At 52.5% G+C, this 23,609-nt stretch overlaps 16 non-coding genes across 16 annotated transcripts; all 16 read left to right on the top strand.

The window, feature by feature from the left end:
- Nucleotides 1-976: 976 nt before the first annotated feature.
- On the top strand, nt 977-1,095 carry LOC126114645 (5S ribosomal RNA). The gene has a single exon (XR_007525192.1). It is a non-coding gene; the product is annotated as a 5S ribosomal RNA (ribosomal RNA).
- A 1,332-nt stretch (nt 1,096-2,427) lies between these two features.
- LOC126114643 (5S ribosomal RNA) lies at nt 2,428-2,546 on the top strand. Its single transcript, XR_007525190.1, has one exon. It is a non-coding gene; the product is annotated as a 5S ribosomal RNA (ribosomal RNA).
- Nucleotides 2,547-3,878: 1,332 nt separating this feature from the next.
- On the top strand, nt 3,879-3,997 carry LOC126114642 (5S ribosomal RNA). Its single transcript, XR_007525189.1, has one exon. It is a non-coding gene; the product is annotated as a 5S ribosomal RNA (ribosomal RNA).
- Nucleotides 3,998-5,329: 1,332 nt separating this feature from the next.
- On the top strand, nt 5,330-5,448 carry LOC126114641 (5S ribosomal RNA). Its single transcript, XR_007525188.1, has one exon. It is a non-coding gene; the product is annotated as a 5S ribosomal RNA (ribosomal RNA).
- A 1,332-nt stretch (nt 5,449-6,780) lies between these two features.
- LOC126114640 (5S ribosomal RNA) lies at nt 6,781-6,899 on the top strand. Its single transcript, XR_007525187.1, has one exon. It is a non-coding gene; the product is annotated as a 5S ribosomal RNA (ribosomal RNA).
- A 1,331-nt stretch (nt 6,900-8,230) lies between these two features.
- On the top strand, nt 8,231-8,349 carry LOC126114639 (5S ribosomal RNA). The gene has a single exon (XR_007525186.1). It is a non-coding gene; the product is annotated as a 5S ribosomal RNA (ribosomal RNA).
- Nucleotides 8,350-9,559: 1,210 nt separating this feature from the next.
- LOC126114638 (5S ribosomal RNA) lies at nt 9,560-9,678 on the top strand. Its single transcript, XR_007525185.1, has one exon. It is a non-coding gene; the product is annotated as a 5S ribosomal RNA (ribosomal RNA).
- A 1,331-nt stretch (nt 9,679-11,009) lies between these two features.
- LOC126114637 (5S ribosomal RNA) lies at nt 11,010-11,128 on the top strand. The gene has a single exon (XR_007525184.1). It is a non-coding gene; the product is annotated as a 5S ribosomal RNA (ribosomal RNA).
- A 1,210-nt stretch (nt 11,129-12,338) lies between these two features.
- On the top strand, nt 12,339-12,457 carry LOC126114635 (5S ribosomal RNA). Its single transcript, XR_007525183.1, has one exon. It is a non-coding gene; the product is annotated as a 5S ribosomal RNA (ribosomal RNA).
- A 1,331-nt stretch (nt 12,458-13,788) lies between these two features.
- Nucleotides 13,789-13,907, top strand: LOC126114634 (5S ribosomal RNA). The gene has a single exon (XR_007525182.1). It is a non-coding gene; the product is annotated as a 5S ribosomal RNA (ribosomal RNA).
- Nucleotides 13,908-15,117: 1,210 nt separating this feature from the next.
- Nucleotides 15,118-15,236, top strand: LOC126114633 (5S ribosomal RNA). Its single transcript, XR_007525181.1, has one exon. It is a non-coding gene; the product is annotated as a 5S ribosomal RNA (ribosomal RNA).
- A 1,331-nt stretch (nt 15,237-16,567) lies between these two features.
- On the top strand, nt 16,568-16,686 carry LOC126114653 (5S ribosomal RNA). Its single transcript, XR_007525199.1, has one exon. It is a non-coding gene; the product is annotated as a 5S ribosomal RNA (ribosomal RNA).
- A 1,212-nt stretch (nt 16,687-17,898) lies between these two features.
- LOC126114652 (5S ribosomal RNA) lies at nt 17,899-18,017 on the top strand. Its single transcript, XR_007525198.1, has one exon. It is a non-coding gene; the product is annotated as a 5S ribosomal RNA (ribosomal RNA).
- Nucleotides 18,018-19,348: 1,331 nt separating this feature from the next.
- LOC126114651 (5S ribosomal RNA) lies at nt 19,349-19,467 on the top strand. Its single transcript, XR_007525197.1, has one exon. It is a non-coding gene; the product is annotated as a 5S ribosomal RNA (ribosomal RNA).
- Nucleotides 19,468-20,798: 1,331 nt separating this feature from the next.
- Nucleotides 20,799-20,917, top strand: LOC126114644 (5S ribosomal RNA). Its single transcript, XR_007525191.1, has one exon. It is a non-coding gene; the product is annotated as a 5S ribosomal RNA (ribosomal RNA).
- Nucleotides 20,918-22,127: 1,210 nt separating this feature from the next.
- Nucleotides 22,128-22,246, top strand: LOC126114632 (5S ribosomal RNA). The gene has a single exon (XR_007525180.1). It is a non-coding gene; the product is annotated as a 5S ribosomal RNA (ribosomal RNA).
- The last annotated feature ends 1,363 nt before the right edge of the window (nt 22,247-23,609 follow it).

Below are 23,609 nucleotides of genomic sequence, written 5' to 3'. Positions count from 1 at the left end.
GTGACTGCCTGGGACCTCTGGCTGTCTTCATATTTTGCTTTCTTGTCGCCACCCCCGCCAGCCCTCTCTTCATGCTACCTTTCCGATGCGACGAAGATGTTTCCACAATGACTTAAATCTGTTGTAATAAGCAACAGATACGATATTAGGGAACTCAGTTTGAAGAAGCGTGTGCCAAGGAAGATTTCCAAAGTGTCTCTGGAAATAACAAAACAGTATGAAGCGGCAGAAATGTTGCGAAATACGTCAGGGCTTATTGTTTTGTAGCAGTGTACATGCGCAAATTTGTAAACAAAAATTTATCTTTCGTCGCAACAAGAGATGGATGCTTTGTCGAACCGCCTGTGTCTTCTGTGCTTGATTTCGCACCTTTCCACGGCACGGCACAGCGCTGCTCTAGTAGCTCCGAACGGCCGCCCACGGCGTCTCGGACACGCCGGTCAGGCCCGCGCCCGTCTCGCAGATGTTTCTCGTGCTTGTGCTATCATATGGGCCGCGACCCGAGCGGCAGCGAGCGGCAGTCGAGCAAAGTCGGGACAAGTCGGGACGGGAGGGGGGACAGGCGCGAATGCAAATGCACCGCGCAAATTACGCATAAATCTGGAAGCGCGGCGTGTGTCAGGCAGGTGAGAAAGCTTCCGTCGGTCCAGCAGGACACGGCAACACCCCGCGCAGTCCCCCCGCCGCCCGGCCGCGCGCAAGCCCTGCGCCGGATAACAGGAACAAGGTGCGTCGCCAGCGGGTGTCGGAGGCCGCACGCACCAAACGAATGACAGGCGGTGCATCGAGCAGCTGTGTTGTGCGTCTCACCTACGTTCGGCAGTCGCCTATGAGACGCCGAGGCGAGCGCGCACTCCGCGCCACCTTCGAGGTGGAAAGACGCGCTTTGCGTCAAATGTGCCACGGAAAGCAGCGATTGCGTGTGTTGGGAGAAGAGGCGAATGCTTCTTCTGTGGTGCGGCTACAGTATAAGGACGCCAACGGCCATACCATGTTGAATACACCGGTTCTCGTCCGATCACCGAAGTTAAGCAACATCGGGCCCGGTTAGTACTTGGATGGGTGACCGCCTGGGAACACCGGGTGCTGTTGGCTCTATCTCATTTTTTCATTTTTACGTCGCTACACCTGCCAGGCCTCTTTTTCATACTAACTATCAGGTGTGACAAAGATGCTTCCACAAGCATTTTCAACTACTGTATCAAACGTAAGATACGAAATTACGGTAATGAACTCGGTTTGAGTAAGAATGCGCGAAGGAAGACTGCTAGGAACTCGTTGAAAATGACAAAACACTACCAATCGACAGATGTGTTCTTGAAATGCGTCAGAGCCTACTGTTACGTAGCAGTGCTAAATTCCGAAAACTAACTAAATATATATAAAAAAAAAAAAATCAACCGTTCTCGAGCCATCACCCAAGTTAAACAACAACGTTAGTAATCGGATCGGTGACTGCCTGGGACCTCTGGCTGTCTTCATATTTTGCTTTCTTGTCGCCACCCCCGCCAGCCCTCTCTTCATGCTACCTTTCCGATGCGACGAAGATGTTTCCACAATGACTTAAATCTGTTGTAATAAGCAACAGATACGATATTAGGGAACTCAGTTTGAAGAAGCGTGTGCCAAGGAAGATTTCCAAAGTGTCTCTGGAAATAACAAAACAGTATGAAGCGGCAGAAATGTTGCGAAATACGTCAGGGCTTATTGTTTTGTAGCAGTGTACATGCGCAAATTTGTAAACAAAAATTTATCTTTCGTCGCAACAAGAGATGGATGCTTTGTCGAACCGCCTGTGTCTTCTGTGCTTGATTTCGCACCTTTCCACGGCACGGCACAGCGCTGCTCTAGTAGCTCCGAACGGCCGCCCACGGCGTCTCGGACACGCCGGTCAGGCCCGCGCCCGTCTCGCAGATGTTTCTCGTGCTTGTGCTATCATATGGGCCGCGACCCGAGCGGCAGCGAGCGGCAGTCGAGCAAAGTCGGGACAAGTCGGGACGGGAGGGGGGACAGGCGCGAATGCAAATGCACCGCGCAAATTACGCATAAATCTGGAAGCGCGGCGTGTGTCAGGCAGGTGAGAAAGCTTCCGTCGGTCCAGCAGGACACGGCAACACCCCGCGCAGTCCCCCCGCCGCCCGGCCGCGCGCAAGCCCTGCGCCGGATAACAGGAACAAGGTGCGTCGCCAGCGGGTGTCGGAGGCCGCACGCACCAAACGAATGACAGGCGGTGCATCGAGCAGCTGTGTTGTGCGTCTCACCTACGTTCGGCAGTCGCCTATGAGACGCCGAGGCGAGCGCGCACTCCGCGCCACCTTCGAGGTGGAAAGACGCGCTTTGCGTCAAATGTGCCACGGAAAGCAGCGATTGCGTGTGTTGGGAGAAGAGGCGAATGCTTCTTCTGTGGTGCGGCTACAGTATAAGGACGCCAACGGCCATACCATGTTGAATACACCGGTTCTCGTCCGATCACCGAAGTTAAGCAACATCGGGCCCGGTTAGTACTTGGATGGGTGACCGCCTGGGAACACCGGGTGCTGTTGGCTCTATCTCATTTTTTCATTTTTACGTCGCTACACCTGCCAGGCCTCTTTTTCATACTAACTATCAGGTGTGACAAAGATGCTTCCACAAGCATTTTCAACTACTGTATCAAACGTAAGATACGAAATTACGGTAATGAACTCGGTTTGAGTAAGAATGCGCGAAGGAAGACTGCTAGGAACTCGTTGAAAATGACAAAACACTACCAATCGACAGATGTGTTCTTGAAATGCGTCAGAGCCTACTGTTACGTAGCAGTGCTAAATTCCGAAAACTAACTAAATATATATAAAAAAAAAAAAATCAACCGTTCTCGAGCCATCACCCAAGTTAAACAACAACGTTAGTAATCGGATCGGTGACTGCCTGGGACCTCTGGCTGTCTTCATATTTTGCTTTCTTGTCGCCACCCCCGCCAGCCCTCTCTTCATGCTACCTTTCCGATGCGACGAAGATGTTTCCACAATGACTTAAATCTGTTGTAATAAGCAACAGATACGATATTAGGGAACTCAGTTTGAAGAAGCGTGTGCCAAGGAAGATTTCCAAAGTGTCTCTGGAAATAACAAAACAGTATGAAGCGGCAGAAATGTTGCGAAATACGTCAGGGCTTATTGTTTTGTAGCAGTGTACATGCGCAAATTTGTAAACAAAAATTTATCTTTCGTCGCAACAAGAGATGGATGCTTTGTCGAACCGCCTGTGTCTTCTGTGCTTGATTTCGCACCTTTCCACGGCACGGCACAGCGCTGCTCTAGTAGCTCCGAACGGCCGCCCACGGCGTCTCGGACACGCCGGTCAGGCCCGCGCCCGTCTCGCAGATGTTTCTCGTGCTTGTGCTATCATATGGGCCGCGACCCGAGCGGCAGCGAGCGGCAGTCGAGCAAAGTCGGGACAAGTCGGGACGGGAGGGGGGACAGGCGCGAATGCAAATGCACCGCGCAAATTACGCATAAATCTGGAAGCGCGGCGTGTGTCAGGCAGGTGAGAAAGCTTCCGTCGGTCCAGCAGGACACGGCAACACCCCGCGCAGTCCCCCCGCCGCCCGGCCGCGCGCAAGCCCTGCGCCGGATAACAGGAACAAGGTGCGTCGCCAGCGGGTGTCGGAGGCCGCACGCACCAAACGAATGACAGGCGGTGCATCGAGCAGCTGTGTTGTGCGTCTCACCTACGTTCGGCAGTCGCCTATGAGACGCCGAGGCGAGCGCGCACTCCGCGCCACCTTCGAGGTGGAAAGACGCGCTTTGCGTCAAATGTGCCACGGAAAGCAGCGATTGCGTGTGTTGGGAGAAGAGGCGAATGCTTCTTCTGTGGTGCGGCTACAGTATAAGGACGCCAACGGCCATACCATGTTGAATACACCGGTTCTCGTCCGATCACCGAAGTTAAGCAACATCGGGCCCGGTTAGTACTTGGATGGGTGACCGCCTGGGAACACCGGGTGCTGTTGGCTCTATCTCATTTTTTCATTTTTACGTCGCTACACCTGCCAGGCCTCTTTTTCATACTAACTATCAGGTGTGACAAAGATGCTTCCACAAGCATTTTCAACTACTGTATCAAACGTAAGATACGAAATTACGGTAATGAACTCGGTTTGAGTAAGAATGCGCGAAGGAAGACTGCTAGGAACTCGTTGAAAATGACAAAACACTACCAATCGACAGATGTGTTCTTGAAATGCGTCAGAGCCTACTGTTACGTAGCAGTGCTAAATTCCGAAAACTAACTAAATATATATAAAAAAAAAAAAATCAACCGTTCTCGAGCCATCACCCAAGTTAAACAACAACGTTAGTAATCGGATCGGTGACTGCCTGGGACCTCTGGCTGTCTTCATATTTTGCTTTCTTGTCGCCACCCCCGCCAGCCCTCTCTTCATGCTACCTTTCCGATGCGACGAAGATGTTTCCACAATGACTTAAATCTGTTGTAATAAGCAACAGATACGATATTAGGGAACTCAGTTTGAAGAAGCGTGTGCCAAGGAAGATTTCCAAAGTGTCTCTGGAAATAACAAAACAGTATGAAGCGGCAGAAATGTTGCGAAATACGTCAGGGCTTATTGTTTTGTAGCAGTGTACATGCGCAAATTTGTAAACAAAAATTTATCTTTCGTCGCAACAAGAGATGGATGCTTTGTCGAACCGCCTGTGTCTTCTGTGCTTGATTTCGCACCTTTCCACGGCACGGCACAGCGCTGCTCTAGTAGCTCCGAACGGCCGCCCACGGCGTCTCGGACACGCCGGTCAGGCCCGCGCCCGTCTCGCAGATGTTTCTCGTGCTTGTGCTATCATATGGGCCGCGACCCGAGCGGCAGCGAGCGGCAGTCGAGCAAAGTCGGGACAAGTCGGGACGGGAGGGGGGACAGGCGCGAATGCAAATGCACCGCGCAAATTACGCATAAATCTGGAAGCGCGGCGTGTGTCAGGCAGGTGAGAAAGCTTCCGTCGGTCCAGCAGGACACGGCAACACCCCGCGCAGTCCCCCCGCCGCCCGGCCGCGCGCAAGCCCTGCGCCGGATAACAGGAACAAGGTGCGTCGCCAGCGGGTGTCGGAGGCCGCACGCACCAAACGAATGACAGGCGGTGCATCGAGCAGCTGTGTTGTGCGTCTCACCTACGTTCGGCAGTCGCCTATGAGACGCCGAGGCGAGCGCGCACTCCGCGCCACCTTCGAGGTGGAAAGACGCGCTTTGCGTCAAATGTGCCACGGAAAGCAGCGATTGCGTGTGTTGGGAGAAGAGGCGAATGCTTCTTCTGTGGTGCGGCTACAGTATAAGGACGCCAACGGCCATACCATGTTGAATACACCGGTTCTCGTCCGATCACCGAAGTTAAGCAACATCGGGCCCGGTTAGTACTTGGATGGGTGACCGCCTGGGAACACCGGGTGCTGTTGGCTCTATCTCATTTTTTCATTTTTACGTCGCTACACCTGCCAGGCCTCTTTTTCATACTAACTATCAGGTGTGACAAAGATGCTTCCACAAGCATTTTCAACTACTGTATCAAACGTAAGATACGAAATTACGGTAATGAACTCGGTTTGAGTAAGAATGCGCGAAGGAAGACTGCTAGGAACTCGTTGAAAATGACAAAACACTACCAATCGACAGATGTGTTCTTGAAATGCGTCAGAGCCTACTGTTACGTAGCAGTGCTAAATTCCGAAAACTAACTAAATATATATAAAAAAAAAAAAATCAACCGTTCTCGAGCCATCACCCAAGTTAAACAACAACGTTAGTAATCGGATCGGTGACTGCCTGGGACCTCTGGCTGTCTTCATATTTTGCTTTCTTGTCGCCACCCCCGCCAGCCCTCTCTTCATGCTACCTTTCCGATGCGACGAAGATGTTTCCACAATGACTTAAATCTGTTGTAATAAGCAACAGATACGATATTAGGGAACTCAGTTTGAAGAAGCGTGTGCCAAGGAAGATTTCCAAAGTGTCTCTGGAAATAACAAAACAGTATGAAGCGGCAGAAATGTTGCGAAATACGTCAGGGCTTATTGTTTTGTAGCAGTGTACATGCGCAAATTTGTAAACAAAAATTTATCTTTCGTCGCAACAAGAGATGGATGCTTTGTCGAACCGCCTGTGTCTTCTGTGCTTGATTTCGCACCTTTCCACGGCACGGCACAGCGCTGCTCTAGTAGCTCCGAACGGCCGCCCACGGCGTCTCGGACACGCCGGTCAGGCCCGCGCCCGTCTCGCAGATGTTTCTCGTGCTTGTGCTATCATATGGGCCGCGACCCGAGCGGCAGCGAGCGGCAGTCGAGCAAAGTCGGGACAAGTCGGGACGGGAGGGGGGACAGGCGCGAATGCAAATGCACCGCGCAAATTACGCATAAATCTGGAAGCGCGGCGTGTGTCAGGCAGGTGAGAAAGCTTCCGTCGGTCCAGCAGGACACGGCAACACCCCGCGCAGTCCCCCCGCCGCCCGGCCGCGCGCAAGCCCTGCGCCGGATAACAGGAACAAGGTGCGTCGCCAGCGGGTGTCGGAGGCCGCACGCACCAAACGAATGACAGGCGGTGCATCGAGCAGCTGTGTTGTGCGTCTCACCTACGTTCGGCAGTCGCCTATGAGACGCCGAGGCGAGCGCGCACTCCGCGCCACCTTCGAGGTGGAAAGACGCGCTTTGCGTCAAATGTGCCACGGAAAGCAGCGATTGCGTGTGTTGGGAGAAGAGGCGAATGCTTCTTCTGTGGTGCGGCTACAGTATAAGGACGCCAACGGCCATACCATGTTGAATACACCGGTTCTCGTCCGATCACCGAAGTTAAGCAACATCGGGCCCGGTTAGTACTTGGATGGGTGACCGCCTGGGAACACCGGGTGCTGTTGGCTCTATCTCATTTTTTCATTTTTACGTCGCTACACCTGCCAGGCCTCTTTTTCATACTAACTATCAGGTGTGACAAAGATGCTTCCACAAGCATTTTCAACTACTGTATCAAACGTAAGATACGAAATTACGGTAATGAACTCGGTTTGAGTAAGAATGCGCGAAGGAAGACTGCTAGGAACTCGTTGAAAATGACAAAACACTACCAATCGACAGATGTCTTCTTGAAATGCGTCAGAGCCTACTGTTACGTAGCAGTGCTAAATTCCGAAAACTAACTAAATATATATAAAAAAAAAAAATCAACCGTTCTCGAGCCATCACCCAAGTTAAACAACAACGTTAGTAATCGGATCGGTGACTGCCTGGGACCTCTGGCTGTCTTCATATTTTGCTTTCTTGTCGCCACCCCCGCCAGCCCTCTCTTCATGCTACCTTTCCGATGCGACGAAGATGTTTCCACAATGACTTAAATCTGTTGTAATAAGCAACAGATACGATATTAGGGAACTCAGTTTGAAGAAGCGTGTGCCAAGGAAGATTTCCAAAGTGTCTCTGGAAATAACAAAACAGTATGAAGCGGCAGAAATGTTGCGAAATACGTCAGGGCTTATTGTTTTGTAGCAGTGTACATGCGCAAATTTGTAAACAAAAATTTATCTTTCGTCGCAACAAGAGATGGATGCTTTGTCGAACCGCCTGTGTCTTCTGTGCTTGATTTCGCACCTTTCCACGGCACGGCACAGCGCTGCTCTAGTAGCTCCGAACGGCCGCCCACGGCGTCTCGGACACGCCGGTCAGGCCCGCGCCCGTCTCGCAGATGTTTCTCGTGCTTGTGCTATCATATGGGCCGCGACCCGAGCGGCAGCGAGCGGCAGTCGAGCAAAGTCGGGACAAGTCGGGACGGGAGGGGGGACAGGCGCGAATGCAAATGCACCGCGCAAATTACGCATAAATCTGGAAGCGCGGCGTGTGTCAGGCAGGTGAGAAAGCTTCCGTCGGTCCAGCAGGACACGGCAACACCCCGCGCAGTCCCCCCGCCGCCCGGCCGCGCGCAAGCCCTGCGCCGGATAACAGGAACAAGGTGCGTCGCCAGCGGGTGTCGGAGGCCGCACGCACCAAACGAATGACAGGCGGTGCATCGAGCAGCTGTGTTGTGCGTCTCACCTACGTTCGGCAGTCGCCTATGAGACGCCGAGGCGAGCGCGCACTCCGCGCCACCTTCGAGGTGGAAAGACGCGCTTTGCGTCAAATGTGCCACGGAAAGCAGCGATTGCGTGTGTTGGGAGAAGAGGCGAATGCTTCTTCTGTGGTGCGGCTACAGTATAAGGACGCCAACGGCCATACCATGTTGAATACACCGGTTCTCGTCCGATCACCGAAGTTAAGCAACATCGGGCCCGGTTAGTACTTGGATGGGTGACCGCCTGGGAACACCGGGTGCTGTTGGCTCTATCTCATTTTTTCATTTTTACGTCGCTACACCTGCCAGGCCTCTTTTTCATACTAACTATCAGGTGTGACAAAGATGCTTCCACAAGCATTTTCAACTACTGTATCAAACGTAAGATACGAAATTACGGTAATGAACTCAGTTTGCGCAAGAATGCGCGAAAGAAGAGAGTGCTGGAACGCCTTGAAAATAACAACACACTACGAATCGACAGATGAGTTCTGAAATAAGTCAGGGCCTACTGTTTTGTAGCAGTGCTGAATTCCACAAAGTAAATAAACAAAAAAAAAAAAAAAAACAAAAAAAACAAAAAATCTTCCGTTCTCGTCCGATCACCGAAGTGAAGCAACAACGTTAGTACTCGGAAGGGTGAGCGCCTGGGAACTCTGGCTGTCTTCATTTTTCGCTTTTTAGTCGCTACTCCTGCCAGCCCTCTTTCCATAGCAATTTTCTGTTGTGACAAAGAGACTTCCTTAAGCATTTGAAACGGCCGTAAGGTACGAAACTGCAGTAATTAACTCAGTTTGAAGGAGAATGTGGCAACCAAGTTTGCCAGGAAGTCTTTGAAAACGACAAAACGGTACGAATCGGGCGGTATGCTCCGAAATACGGTAGCGCCTATCGTTCTGCAGCGGCGTACAGCTCCAAATTCGATTTGTAATCATAAATTTATTCTTTTGTCGTCTCGCCGCCTCCCGCAGACGTTTCTCGCGCTTGTGCTGTCATATGGACCGCGACCCGAGCGGCAGCGAGCGGCAGCCGAGCAAAGTCGGGACAAGTCGGGACGGAAGGGGGGGACAGGCGCGAATGGACCGCGCAAATTACGCAAATATCTCGAAGCGCGGCGTGTGTCAGCCAGGTGAGAAAGCCTCCGTCGGTCCAGCAGGACACTGCCACACCCCGCGCAGTCCCCCCGCCCCCCGGCCGCGCGCAAGCCCCGCGCCGGATAACAGGAACAAGGCGCGTCGCCAGCGAGTGTCGGAGGCCACACGCACCAAACGAATGACAGGCGGTGCACCGAGCAGCCGCGTTGTGCGCCTCACCCACGTCCGGCAGTCGCCTCTGAGGCGCCGAGGCGAGCGCGCACTCCGCGCCACCTTCGAGGTGGAAGGACGCGCTTTGCGTCAAATGTGCCACGGAAAGCAGCGATTGCGTGTGTTGGGAGAAGAGGCGAATGCTTCTTCTGTGGTGCGGCTACAGTATAAGGACGCCAACGGCCATACCATGTTGAATACACCGGTTCTCGTCCGATCACCGAAGTTAAGCAACATCGGGCCCGGTTAGTACTTGGATGGGTGACCGCCTGGGAACACCGGGTGCTGTTGGCTCTATCTCATTTTTTCATTTTTACGTCGCTACACCTGCCAGGCCTCTTTTTCATACTAACTATCAGGTGTGACAAAGATGCTTCCACAAGCATTTTCAACTACTGTATCAAACGTAAGATACGAAATTACGGTAATGAACTCGGTTTGAGTAAGAATGCGCGAAGGAAGACTGCTAGGAACTCGTTGAAAATGACAAAACACTACCAATCGACAGATGTGTTCTTGAAATGCGTCAGAGCCTACTGTTACGTAGCAGTGCTAAATTCCGAAAACTAACTAAATATATATAAAAAAAAAAAATCAACCGTTCTCGAGCCATCACCCAAGTTAAACAACAACGTTAGTAATCGGATCGGTGACTGCCTGGGACCTCTGGCTGTCTTCATATTTTGCTTTCTTGTCGCCACCCCCGCCAGCCCTCTCTTCATGCTACCTTTCCGATGCGACGAAGATGTTTCCACAATGACTTAAATCTGTTGTAATAAGCAACAGATACGATATTAGGGAACTCAGTTTGAAGAAGCGTGTGCCAAGGAAGATTTCCAAAGTGTCTCTGGAAATAACAAAACAGTATGAAGCGGCAGAAATGTTGCGAAATACGTCAGGGCTTATTGTTTTGTAGCAGTGTACATGCGCAAATTTGTAAACAAAAATTTATCTTTCGTCGCAACAAGAGATGGATGCTTTGTCGAACCGCCTGTGTCTTCTGTGCTTGATTTCGCACCTTTCCACGGCACGGCACAGCGCTGCTCTAGTAGCTCCGAACGGCCGCCCACGGCGTCTCGGACACGCCGGTCAGGCCCGCGCCCGTCTCGCAGATGTTTCTCGTGCTTGTGCTATCATATGGGCCGCGACCCGAGCGGCAGCGAGCGGCAGTCGAGCAAAGTCGGGACAAGTCGGGACGGGAGGGGGGACAGGCGCGAATGCAAATGCACCGCGCAAATTACGCATAAATCTGGAAGCGCGGCGTGTGTCAGGCAGGTGAGAAAGCTTCCGTCGGTCCAGCAGGACACGGCAACACCCCGCGCAGTCCCCCCGCCGCCCGGCCGCGCGCAAGCCCTGCGCCGGATAACAGGAACAAGGTGCGTCGCCAGCGGGTGTCGGAGGCCGCACGCACCAAACGAATGACAGGCGGTGCATCGAGCAGCTGTGTTGTGCGTCTCACCTACGTTCGGCAGTCGCCTATGAGACGCCGAGGCGAGCGCGCACTCCGCGCCACCTTCGAGGTGGAAAGACGCGCTTTGCGTCAAATGTGCCACGGAAAGCAGCGATTGCGTGTGTTGGGAGAAGAGGCGAATGCTTCTTCTGTGGTGCGGCTACAGTATAAGGACGCCAACGGCCATACCATGTTGAATACACCGGTTCTCGTCCGATCACCGAAGTTAAGCAACATCGGGCCCGGTTAGTACTTGGATGGGTGACCGCCTGGGAACACCGGGTGCTGTTGGCTCTATCTCATTTTTTCCTTCTTACGTCGCTGCACCTGCCAGGCCTCTTTTTCATGCTAACTATCAGGTGTGACAAAGATGCTTCCACAAGCATTTTAAACTACTGTATCAAACGTAAGATACGAAATTACAGTAATGAACTCAGTTTGCGCAAGAATGCGCGAAAGAAGAGAGTGCTGGAACGCCTTGAAAATAACAACACACTACGAATCGACAGATGAGTTCTGAAATAAGTCAGGGCCTACTGTTTTGTAGCAGTGCTGAATTCCACAAAGTAAATAAACAAAAAAAAAAAAAAAAACAAAAAAAACAAAAAATCTTCCGTTCTCGTCCGATCACCGAAGTGAAGCAACAACGTTAGTACTCGGAAGGGTGAGCGCCTGGGAACTCTGGCTGTCTTCATTTTTCGCTTTTTAGTCGCTACTCCTGCCAGCCCTCTTTCCATAGCAATTTTCTGTTGTGACAAAGAGACTTCCTTAAGCATTTGAAACGGCCGTAAGGTACGAAACTGCAGTAATTAACTCAGTTTGAAGGAGAATGTGGCAACCAAGTTTGCCAGGAAGTCTTTGAAAACGACAAAACGGTACGAATCGGGCGGTATGCTCCGAAATACGGTAGCGCCTATCGTTCTGCAGCGGCGTACAGCTCCAAATTCGATTTGTAATCATAAATTTATTCTTTTGTCGTCTCGCCGCCTCCCGCAGACGTTTCTCGCGCTTGTGCTGTCATATGGACCGCGACCCGAGCGGCAGCGAGCGGCAGCCGAGCAAAGTCGGGACAAGTCGGGACGGAAGGGGGGGACAGGCGCGAATGGACCGCGCAAATTACGCAAATATCTCGAAGCGCGGCGTGTGTCAGCCAGGTGAGAAAGCCTCCGTCGGTCCAGCAGGACACTGCCACACCCCGCGCAGTCCCCCCGCCCCCCGGCCGCGCGCAAGCCCCGCGCCGGATAACAGGAACAAGGCGCGTCGCCAGCGAGTGTCGGAGGCCACACGCACCAAACGAATGACAGGCGGTGCACCGAGCAGCCGCGTTGTGCGCCTCACCCACGTCCGGCAGTCGCCTCTGAGGCGCCGAGGCGAGCGCGCACTCCGCGCCACCTTCGAGGTGGAAGGACGCGCTTTGCGTCAAATGTGCCACGGAAAGCAGCGATTGCGTGTGTTGGGAGAAGAGGCGAATGCTTCTTCTGTGGTGCGGCTACAGTATAAGGACGCCAACGGCCATACCATGTTGAATACACCGGTTCTCGTCCGATCACCGAAGTTAAGCAACATCGGGCCCGGTTAGTACTTGGATGGGTGACCGCCTGGGAACACCGGGTGCTGTTGGCTCTATCTCATTTTTTCATTTTTACGTCGCTACACCTGCCAGGCCTCTTTTTCATACTAACTATCAGGTGTGACAAAGATGCTTCCACAAGCATTTTCAACTACTGTATCAAACGTAAGATACGAAATTACGGTAATGAACTCGGTTTGAGTAAGAATGCGCGAAGGAAGACTGCTAGGAACTCGTTGAAAATGACAAAACACTACCAATCGACAGATGTGTTCTTGAAATGCGTCAGAGCCTACTGTTACGTAGCAGTGCTAAATTCCGAAAACTAACTAAATATATATAAAAAAAAAAAATCAACCGTTCTCGAGCCATCACCCAAGTTAAACAACAACGTTAGTAATCGGATCGGTGACTGCCTGGGACCTCTGGCTGTCTTCATATTTTGCTTTCTTGTCGCCACCCCCGCCAGCCCTCTCTTCATGCTACCTTTCCGATGCGACGAAGATGTTTCCACAATGACTTAAATCTGTTGTAATAAGCAACAGATACGATATTAGGGAACTCAGTTTGAAGAAGCGTGTGCCAAGGAAGATTTCCAAAGTGTCTCTGGAAATAACAAAACAGTATGAAGCGGCAGAAATGTTGCGAAATACGTCAGGGCTTATTGTTTTGTAGCAGTGTACATGCGCAAATTTGTAAACAAAAATTTATCTTTCGTCGCAACAAGAGATGGATGCTTTGTCGAACCGCCTGTGTCTTCTGTGCTTGATTTCGCACCTTTCCACGGCACGGCACAGCGCTGCTCTAGTAGCTCCGAACGGCCGCCCACGGCGTCTCGGACACGCCGGTCAGGCCCGCGCCCGTCTCGCAGATGTTTCTCGTGCTTGTGCTATCATATGGGCCGCGACCCGAGCGGCAGCGAGCGGCAGTCGAGCAAAGTCGGGACAAGTCGGGACGGGAGGGGGGACAGGCGCGAATGCAAATGCACCGCGCAAATTACGCATAAATCTGGAAGCGCGGCGTGTGTCAGGCAGGTGAGAAAGCTTCCGTCGGTCCAGCAGGACACGGCAACACCCCGCGCAGTCCCCCCGCCGCCCGGCCGCGCGCAAGCCCTGCGCCGGATAACAGGAACAAGGTGCGTCGCCAGCGGGTGTCGGAGGCCGCACGCACCAAACGAATGACAGGCGGTGCATCGAGCAGCTGTGTTGTGCGTCTCACCTACGTTCGGCAGTCGCCTATGAGACGCCGAGGCGAGCGCGCACTCCGCGCCACCTTCGAGGTGGAAAGACGCGCTTTGCGTCAAATGTGCCACGGAAAGCAGCGATTGCGTGTGTTGGGAGAAGAGGCGAATGCTTCTTCTGTGGTGCGGCTACAGTATAAGGACGCCAACGGCCATACCATGTTGAATACACCGGTTCTCGTCCGATCACCGAAGTTAAGCAACATCGGGCCCGGTTAGTACTTGGATGGGTGACCGCCTGGGAACACCGGGTGCTGTTGGCTCTATCTCATTTTTTCCTTCTTACGTCGCTGCACCTGCCAGGCCTCTTTTTCATGCTAACTATCAGGTGTGACAAAGATGCTTCCACAAGCATTTTAAACTACTGTATCAAACGTAAGATACGAAATTACAGTAATGAACTCAGTTTGCGCAAGAATGCGCGAAAGAAGAGAGTGCTGGAACGCCTTGAAAATAACAACACACTACGAATCGACAGATGAGTTCTGAAATAAGTCAGGGCCTACTGTTTTGTAGCAGTGCTGAATTCCACAAAGTAAATAAACAAAAAAAAAAAAAAAAACAAAAAAAACAAAAAATCTTCCGTTCTCGTCCGATCACCGAAGTGAAGCAACAACGTTAGTACTCGGAAGGGTGAGCGCCTGGGAACTCTGGCTGTCTTCATTTTTCGCTTTTTAGTCGCTACTCCTGCCAGCCCTCTTTCCATAGCAATTTTCTGTTGTGACAAAGAGACTTCCTTAAGCATTTGAAACGGCCGTAAGGTACGAAACTGCAGTAATTAACTCAGTTTGAAGGAGAATGTGGCAACCAAGTTTGCCAGGAAGTCTTTGAAAACGACAAAACGGTACGAATCGGGCGGTATGCTCCGAAATACGGTAGCGCCTATCGTTCTGCAGCGGCGTACAGCTCCAAATTCGATTTGTAATCATAAATTTATTCTTTTGTCGTCTCGCCGCCTCCCGCAGACGTTTCTCGCGCTTGTGCTGTCATATGGACCGCGACCCGAGCGGCAGCGAGCGGCAGCCGAGCAAAGTCGGGACAAGTCGGGACGGAAGGGGGGGACAGGCGCGAATGGACCGCGCAAATTACGCAAATATCTCGAAGCGCGGCGTGTGTCAGCCAGGTGAGAAAGCCTCCGTCGGTCCAGCAGGACACTGCCACACCCCGCGCAGTCCCCCCGCCCCCCGGCCGCGCGCAAGCCCCGCGCCGGATAACAGGAACAAGGCGCGTCGCCAGCGAGTGTCGGAGGCCACACGCACCAAACGAATGACAGGCGGTGCACCGAGCAGCCGCGTTGTGCGCCTCACCCACGTCCGGCAGTCGCCTCTGAGGCGCCGAGGCGAGCGCGCACTCCGCGCCACCTTCGAGGTGGAAGGACGCGCTTTGCGTCAAATGTGCCACGGAAAGCAGCGATTGCGTGTGTTGGGAGAAGAGGCGAATGCTTCTTCTGTGGTGCGGCTACAGTATAAGGACGCCAACGGCCATACCATGTTGAATACACCGGTTCTCGTCCGATCACCGAAGTTAAGCAACATCGGGCCCGGTTAGTACTTGGATGGGTGACCGCCTGGGAACACCGGGTGCTGTTGGCTCTATCTCATTTTTTCATTTTTACGTCGCTACACCTGCCAGGCCTCTTTTTCATACTAACTATCAGGTGTGACAAAGATGCTTCCACAAGCATTTTCAACTACTGTATCAAACGTAAGATACGAAATTACGGTAATGAACTCGGTTTGAGTAAGAATGCGCGAAGGAAGACTGCTAGGAACTCGTTGAAAATGACAAAACACTACCAATCGACAGATGTGTTCTTGAAATGCGTCAGAGCCTACTGTTACGTAGCAGTGCTAAATTCCGAAAACTAACTAAATATATATAAAAAAAAAAAATCAACCGTTCTCGAGCCATCACCCAAGTTAAACAACAACGTTAGTAATCGGATCGGTGACTGCCTGGGACCTCTGGCTGTCTTCATATTTTGCTTTCTTGTCGCCACCCCCGCCAGCCCTCTCTTCATGCTACCTTTCCGATGCGACGAAGATGTTTCCACAATGACTTAAATCTGTTGTAATAAGCAACAGATACGATATTAGGGAACTCAGTTTGAAGAAGCGTGTGCCAAGGAAGATTTCCAAAGTGTCTCTGGAAATAACAAAACAGTATGAAGCGGCAGAAATGTTGCGAAATACGTCAGGGCTTATTGTTTTGTAGCAGTGTACATGCGCAAATTTGTAAACAAAAATTTATCTTTCGTCGCAACAAGAGATGGATGCTTTGTCGAACCGCCTGTGTCTTCTGTGCTTGATTTCGCACCTTTCCACGGCACGGCACAGCGCTGCTCTAGTAGCTCCGAACGGCCGCCCACGGCGTCTCGGACACGCCGGTCAGGCCCGCGCCCGTCTCGCAGATGTTTCTCGTGCTTGTGCTATCATATGGGCCGCGACCCGAGCGGCAGCGAGCGGCAGTCGAGCAAAGTCGGGACAAGTCGGGACGGGAGGGGGGACAGGCGCGAATGCAAATGCACCGCGCAAATTACGCATAAATCTGGAAGCGCGGCGTGTGTCAGGCAGGTGAGAAAGCTTCCGTCGGTCCAGCAGGACACGGCAACACCCCGCGCAGTCCCCCCGCCGCCCGGCCGCGCGCAAGCCCTGCGCCGGATAACAGGAACAAGGTGCGTCGCCAGCGGGTGTCGGAGGCCGCACGCACCAAACGAATGACAGGCGGTGCATCGAGCAGCTGTGTTGTGCGTCTCACCTACGTTCGGCAGTCGCCTATGAGACGCCGAGGCGAGCGCGCACTCCGCGCCACCTTCGAGGTGGAAAGACGCGCTTTGCGTCAAATGTGCCACGGAAAGCAGCGATTGCGTGTGTTGGGAGAAGAGGCGAATGCTTCTTCTGTGGTGCGGCTACAGTATAAGGACGCCAACGGCCATACCATGTTGAATACACCGGTTCTCGTCCGATCACCGAAGTTAAGCAACATCGGGCCCGGTTAGTACTTGGATGGGTGACCGCCTGGGAACACCGGGTGCTGTTGGCTCTATCTCATTTTTTCCTTCTTACGTCGCTGCACCTGCCAGGCCTCTTTTTCATGCTAACTATCAGGTGTGACAAAGATGCTTCCACAAGCATTTTAAACTACTGTATCAAACGTAAGATACGAAATTACAGTAATGAACTCAGTTTGCGCAAGAATGCGCGAAAGAAGAGAGTGCTGGAACGCCTTGAAAATAACAACACACTACGAATCGACAGATGAGTTCTGAAATAAGTCAGGGCCTACTGTTTTGTAGCAGTGCTGAATTCCACAAAGTAAATAAACAAAAAAAAAAAAAAAAAAACAAAAAAAACAAAAAATCTTCCGTTCTCGTCCGATCACCGAAGTGAAGCAACAACGTTAGTACTCGGAAGGGTGAGCGCCTGGGAACTCTGGCTGTCTTCATTTTTCGCTTTTTAGTCGCTACTCCTGCCAGCCCTCTTTCCATAGCAATTTTCTGTTGTGACAAAGAGACTTCCTTAAGCATTTGAAACGGCCGTAAGGTACGAAACTGCAGTAATTAACTCAGTTTGAAGGAGAATGTGGCAACCAAGTTTGCCAGGAAGTCTTTGAAAACGACAAAACGGTACGAATCGGGCGGTATGCTCCGAAATACGGTAGCGCCTATCGTTCTGCAGCGGCGTACAGCTCCAAATTCGATTTGTAATCATAAATTTATTCTTTTGTCGTCTCGCCGCCTCCCGCAGACGTTTCTCGCGCTTGTGCTGTCATATGGACCGCGACCCGAGCGGCAGCGAGCGGCAGCCGAGCAAAGTCGGGACAAGTCGGGACGGAAGGGGGGGACAGGCGCGAATGGACCGCGCAAATTACGCAAATATCTCGAAGCGCGGCGTGTGTCAGCCAGGTGAGAAAGCCTCCGTCGGTCCAGCAGGACACTGCCACACCCCGCGCAGTCCCCCCGCCCCCCGGCCGCGCGCAAGCCCCGCGCCGGATAACAGGAACAAGGCGCGTCGCCAGCGAGTGTCGGAGGCCACACGCACCAAACGAATGACAGGCGGTGCACCGAGCAGCCGCGTTGTGCGCCTCACCCACGTCCGGCAGTCGCCTCTGAGGCGCCGAGGCGAGCGCGCACTCCGCGCCACCTTCGAGGTGGAAGGACGCGCTTTGCGTCAAATGTGCCACGGAAAGCAGCGATTGCGTGTGTTGGGAGAAGAGGCGAATGCTTCTTCTGTGGTGCGGCTACAGTATAAGGACGCCAACGGCCATACCATGTTGAATACACCGGTTCTCGTCCGATCACCGAAGTTAAGCAACATCGGGCCCGGTTAGTACTTGGATGGGTGACCGCCTGGGAACACCGGGTGCTGTTGGCTCTATCTCATTTTTTCATTTTTACGTCGCTACACCTGCCAGGCCTCTTTTTCATACTAACTATCAGGTGTGACAAAGATGCTTCCACAAGCATTTTCAACTACTGTATCAAACGTAAGATACGAAATTACGGTAATGAACTCGGTTTGAGTAAGAATGCGCGAAGGAAGACTGCTAGGAACTCGTTGAAAATGACAAAACACTACCAATCGACAGATGTGTTCTTGAAATGCGTCAGAGCCTACTGTTACGTAGCAGTGCTAAATTCCGAAAACTAACTAAATATATATAAAAAAAAAAAATCAACCGTTCTCGAGCCATCACCCAAGTTAAACAACAACGTTAGTAATCGGATCGGTGACTGCCTGGGACCTCTGGCTGTCTTCATATTTTGCTTTCTTGTCGCCACCCCCGCCAGCCCTCTCTTCATGCTACCTTTCCGATGCGACGAAGATGTTTCCACAATGACTTAAATCTGTTGTAATAAGCAACAGATACGATATTAGGGAACTCAGTTTGAAGAAGCGTGTGCCAAGGAAGATTTCCAAAGTGTCTCTGGAAATAACAAAACAGTATGAAGCGGCAGAAATGTTGCGAAATACGTCAGGGCTTATTGTTTTGTAGCAGTGTACATGCGCAAATTTGTAAACAAAAATTTATCTTTCGTCGCAACAAGAGATGGATGCTTTGTCGAACCGCCTGTGTCTTCTGTGCTTGATTTCGCACCTTTCCACGGCACGGCACAGCGCTGCTCTAGTAGCTCCGAACGGCCGCCCACGGCGTCTCGGACACGCCGGTCAGGCCCGCGCCCGTCTCGCAGATGTTTCTCGTGCTTGTGCTATCATATGGGCCGCGACCCGAGCGGCAGCGAGCGGCAGTCGAGCAAAGTCGGGACAAGTCGGGACGGGAGGGGGGACAGGCGCGAATGCAAATGCACCGCGCAAATTACGCATAAATCTGGAAGCGCGGCGTGTGTCAGGCAGGTGAGAAAGCTTCCGTCGGTCCAGCAGGACACGGCAACACCCCGCGCAGTCCCCCCGCCGCCCGGCCGCGCGCAAGCCCTGCGCCGGATAACAGGAACAAGGTGCGTCGCCAGCGGGTGTCGGAGGCCGCACGCACCAAACGAATGACAGGCGGTGCATCGAGCAGCTGTGTTGTGCGTCTCACCTACGTTCGGCAGTCGCCTATGAGACGCCGAGGCGAGCGCGCACTCCGCGCCACCTTCGAGGTGGAAAGACGCGCTTTGCGTCAAATGTGCCACGGAAAGCAGCGATTGCGTGTGTTGGGAGAAGAGGCGAATGCTTCTTCTGTGGTGCGGCTACAGTATAAGGACGCCAACGGCCATACCATGTTGAATACACCGGTTCTCGTCCGATCACCGAAGTTAAGCAACATCGGGCCCGGTTAGTACTTGGATGGGTGACCGCCTGGGAACACCGGGTGCTGTTGGCTCTATCTCATTTTTTCATTTTTACGTCGCTACACCTGCCAGGCCTCTTTTTCATACTAACTATCAGGTGTGACAAAGATGCTTCCACAAGCATTTTCAACTACTGTATCAAACGTAAGATACGAAATTACGGTAATGAACTCGGTTTGAGTAAGAATGCGCGAAGGAAGACTGCTAGGAACTCGTTGAAAATGACAAAACACTACCAATCGACAGATGTGTTCTTGAAATGCGTCAGAGCCTACTGTTACGTAGCAGTGCTAAATTCCGAAAACTAACTAAATATATATAAAAAAAAAAAATCAACCGTTCTCGAGCCATCACCCAAGTTAAACAACAACGTTAGTAATCGGATCGGTGACTGCCTGGGACCTCTGGCTGTCTTCATATTTTGCTTTCTTGTCGCCACCCCCGCCAGCCCTCTCTTCATGCTACCTTTCCGATGCGACGAAGATGTTTCCACAATGACTTAAATCTGTTGTAATAAGCAACAGATACGATATTAGGGAACTCAGTTTGAAGAAGCGTGTGCCAAGGAAGATTTCCAAAGTGTCTCTGGAAATAACAAAACAGTATGAAGCGGCAGAAATGTTGCGAAATACGTCAGGGCTTATTGTTTTGTAGCAGTGTACATGCGCAAATTTGTAAACAAAAATTTATCTTTCGTCGCAACAAGAGATGGATGCTTTGTCGAACCGCCTGTGTCTTCTGTGCTTGATTTCGCACCTTTCCACGGCACGGCACAGCGCTGCTCTAGTAGCTCCGAACGGCCGCCCACGGCGTCTCGGACACGCCGGTCAGGCCCGCGCCCGTCTCGCAGATGTTTCTCGTGCTTGTGCTATCATATGGGCCGCGACCCGAGCGGCAGCGAGCGGCAGTCGAGCAAAGTCGGGACAAGTCGGGACGGGAGGGGGGACAGGCGCGAATGCAAATGCACCGCGCAAATTACGCATAAATCTGGAAGCGCGGCGTGTGTCAGGCAGGTGAGAAAGCTTCCGTCGGTCCAGCAGGACACGGCAACACCCCGCGCAGTCCCCCCGCCGCCCGGCCGCGCGCAAGCCCTGCGCCGGATAACAGGAACAAGGTGCGTCGCCAGCGGGTGTCGGAGGCCGCACGCACCAAACGAATGACAGGCGGTGCATCGAGCAGCTGTGTTGTGCGTCTCACCTACGTTCGGCAGTCGCCTATGAGACGCCGAGGCGAGCGCGCACTCCGCGCCACCTTCGAGGTGGAAAGACGCGCTTTGCGTCAAATGTGCCACGGAAAGCAGCGATTGCGTGTGTTGGGAGAAGAGGCGAATGCTTCTTCTGTGGTGCGGCTACAGTATAAGGACGCCAACGGCCATACCATGTTGAATACACCGGTTCTCGTCCGATCACCGAAGTTAAGCAACATCGGGCCCGGTTAGTACTTGGATGGGTGACCGCCTGGGAACACCGGGTGCTGTTGGCTCTATCTCATTTTTTCCTTCTTACGTCGCTGCACCTGCCAGGCCTCTTTTTCATGCTAACTATCAGGTGTGACAAAGATGCTTCCACAAGCATTTTAAACTACTGTATCAAACGTAAGATACGAAATTACAGTAATGAACTCAGTTTGCGCAAGAATGCGCGAAAGAAGAGAGTGCTGGAACGCCTTGAAAATAACAACACACTACGAATCGACAGATGAGTTCTGAAATAAGTCAGGGCCTACTGTTTTGTAGCAGTGCTGAATTCCACAAAGTAAATAAACAAAAAAAAAAAAAAAACAAAAAAAACAAAAAATCTTCCGTTCTCGTCCGATCACCGAAGTGAAGCAACAACGTTAGTACTCGGAAGGGTGAGCGCCTGGGAACTCTGGCTGTCTTCATTTTTCGCTTTTTAGTCGCTACTCCTGCCAGCCCTCTTTCCATAGCAATTTTCTGTTGTGACAAAGAGACTTCCTTAAGCATTTGAAACGGCCGTAAGGTACGAAACTGCAGTAATTAACTCAGTTTGAAGGAGAATGTGGCAACCAAGTTTGCCAGGAAGTCTTTGAAAACGACAAAACGGTACGAATCGGGCGGTATGCTCCGAAATACGGTAGCGCCTATCGTTCTGCAGCGGCGTACAGCTCCAAATTCGATTTGTAATCATAAATTTATTCTTTTGTCGTCTCGCCGCCTCCCGCAGACGTTTCTCGCGCTTGTGCTGTCATATGGACCGCGACCCGAGCGGCAGCGAGCGGCAGCCGAGCAAAGTCGGGACAAGTCGGGACGGAAGGGGGGGACAGGCGCGAATGGACCGCGCAAAATTACGCAAATATCTCGAAGCGCGGCGTGTGTCAGCCAGGTGAGAAAGCCTCCGTCGGTCCAGCAGGACACTGCCACACCCCGCGCAGTCCCCCCGCCCCCCGGCCGCGCGCAAGCCCCGCGCCGGATAACAGGAACAAGGCGCGTCGCCAGCGAGTGTCGGAGGCCACACGCACCAAACGAATGACAGGCGGTGCACCGAGCAGCCGCGTTGTGCGCCTCACCCACGTCCGGCAGTCGCCTCTGAGGCGCCGAGGCGAGCGCGCACTCCGCGCCACCTTCGAGGTGGAAGGACGCGCTTTGCGTCAAATGTGCCACGGAAAGCAGCGATTGCGTGTGTTGGGAGAAGAGGCGAATGCTTCTTCTGTGGTGCGGCTACAGTATAAGGACGCCAACGGCCATACCATGTTGAATACACCGGTTCTCGTCCGATCACCGAAGTTAAGCAACATCGGGCCCGGTTAGTACTTGGATGGGTGACCGCCTGGGAACACCGGGTGCTGTTGGCTCTATCTCATTTTTTCATTTTTACGTCGCTACACCTGCCAGGCCTCTTTTTCATACTAACTATCAGGTGTGACAAAGATGCTTCCACAAGCATTTTCAACTACTGTATCAAACGTAAGATACGAAATTACGGTAATGAACTCGGTTTGAGTAAGAATGCGCGAAGGAAGACTGCTAGGAACTCGTTGAAAATGACAAAACACTACCAATCGACAGATGTGTTCTTGAAATGCGTCAGAGCCTACTGTTACGTAGCAGTGCTAAATTCCGAAAACTAACTAAATATATATAAAAAAAAAAAATCAACCGTTCTCGAGCCATCACCCAAGTTAAACAACAACGTTAGTAATCGGATCGGTGACTGCCTGGGACCTCTGGCTGTCTTCATATTTTGCTTTCTTGTCGCCACCCCCGCCAGCCCTCTCTTCATGCTACCTTTCCGATGCGACGAAGATGTTTCCACAATGACTTAAATCTGTTGTAATAAGCAACAGATACGATATTAGGGAACTCAGTTTGAAGAAGCGTGTGCCAAGGAAGATTTCCAAAGTGTCTCTGGAAATAACAAAACAGTATGAAGCGGCAGAAATGTTGCGAAATACGTCAGGGCTTATTGTTTTGTAGCAGTGTACATGCGCAAATTTGTAAACAAAAATTTATCTTTCGTCGCAACAAGAGATGGATGCTTTGTCGAACCGCCTGTGTCTTCTGTGCTTGATTTCGCACCTTTCCACGGCACGGCACAGCGCTGCTCTAGTAGCTCCGAACGGCCGCCCACGGCGTCTCGGACACGCCGGTCAGGCCCGCGCCCGTCTCGCAGATGTTTCTCGTGCTTGTGCTATCATATGGGCCGCGACCCGAGCGGCAGCGAGCGGCAGTCGAGCAAAGTCGGGACAAGTCGGGACGGGAGGGGGGACAGGCGCGAATGCAAATGCACCGCGCAAATTACGCATAAATCTGGAAGCGCGGCGTGTGTCAGGCAGGTGAGAAAGCTTCCGTCGGTCCAGCAGGACACGGCAACACCCCGCGCAGTCCCCCCGCCGCCCGGCCGCGCGCAAGCCCTGCGCCGGATAACAGGAACAAGGTGCGTCGCCAGCGGGTGTCGGAGGCCGCACGCACCAAACGAATGACAGGCGGTGCATCGAGCAGCTGTGTTGTGCGTCTCACCTACGTTCGGCAGTCGCCTATGAGACGCCGAGGCGAGCGCGCACTCCGCGCCACCTTCGAGGTGGAAAGACGCGCTTTGCGTCAAATGTGCCACGGAAAGCAGCGATTGCGTGTGTTGGGAGAAGAGGCGAATGCTTCTTCTGTGGTGCGGCTACAGTATAAGGACGCCAACGGCCATACCATGTGAATACACCGGTT

This window comes from Schistocerca cancellata, unplaced genomic scaffold (assembly GCF_023864275.1).
Source record: "Schistocerca cancellata isolate TAMUIC-IGC-003103 unplaced genomic scaffold, iqSchCanc2.1 HiC_scaffold_314, whole genome shotgun sequence".
In the NCBI taxonomy this organism is placed as follows: Eukaryota; Metazoa; Arthropoda; class Insecta; order Orthoptera; family Acrididae; genus Schistocerca; species Schistocerca cancellata.
Note: the sequence above shows the minus strand (reverse complement) of the source record. Positions and strands in the feature narration are given on the sequence as shown.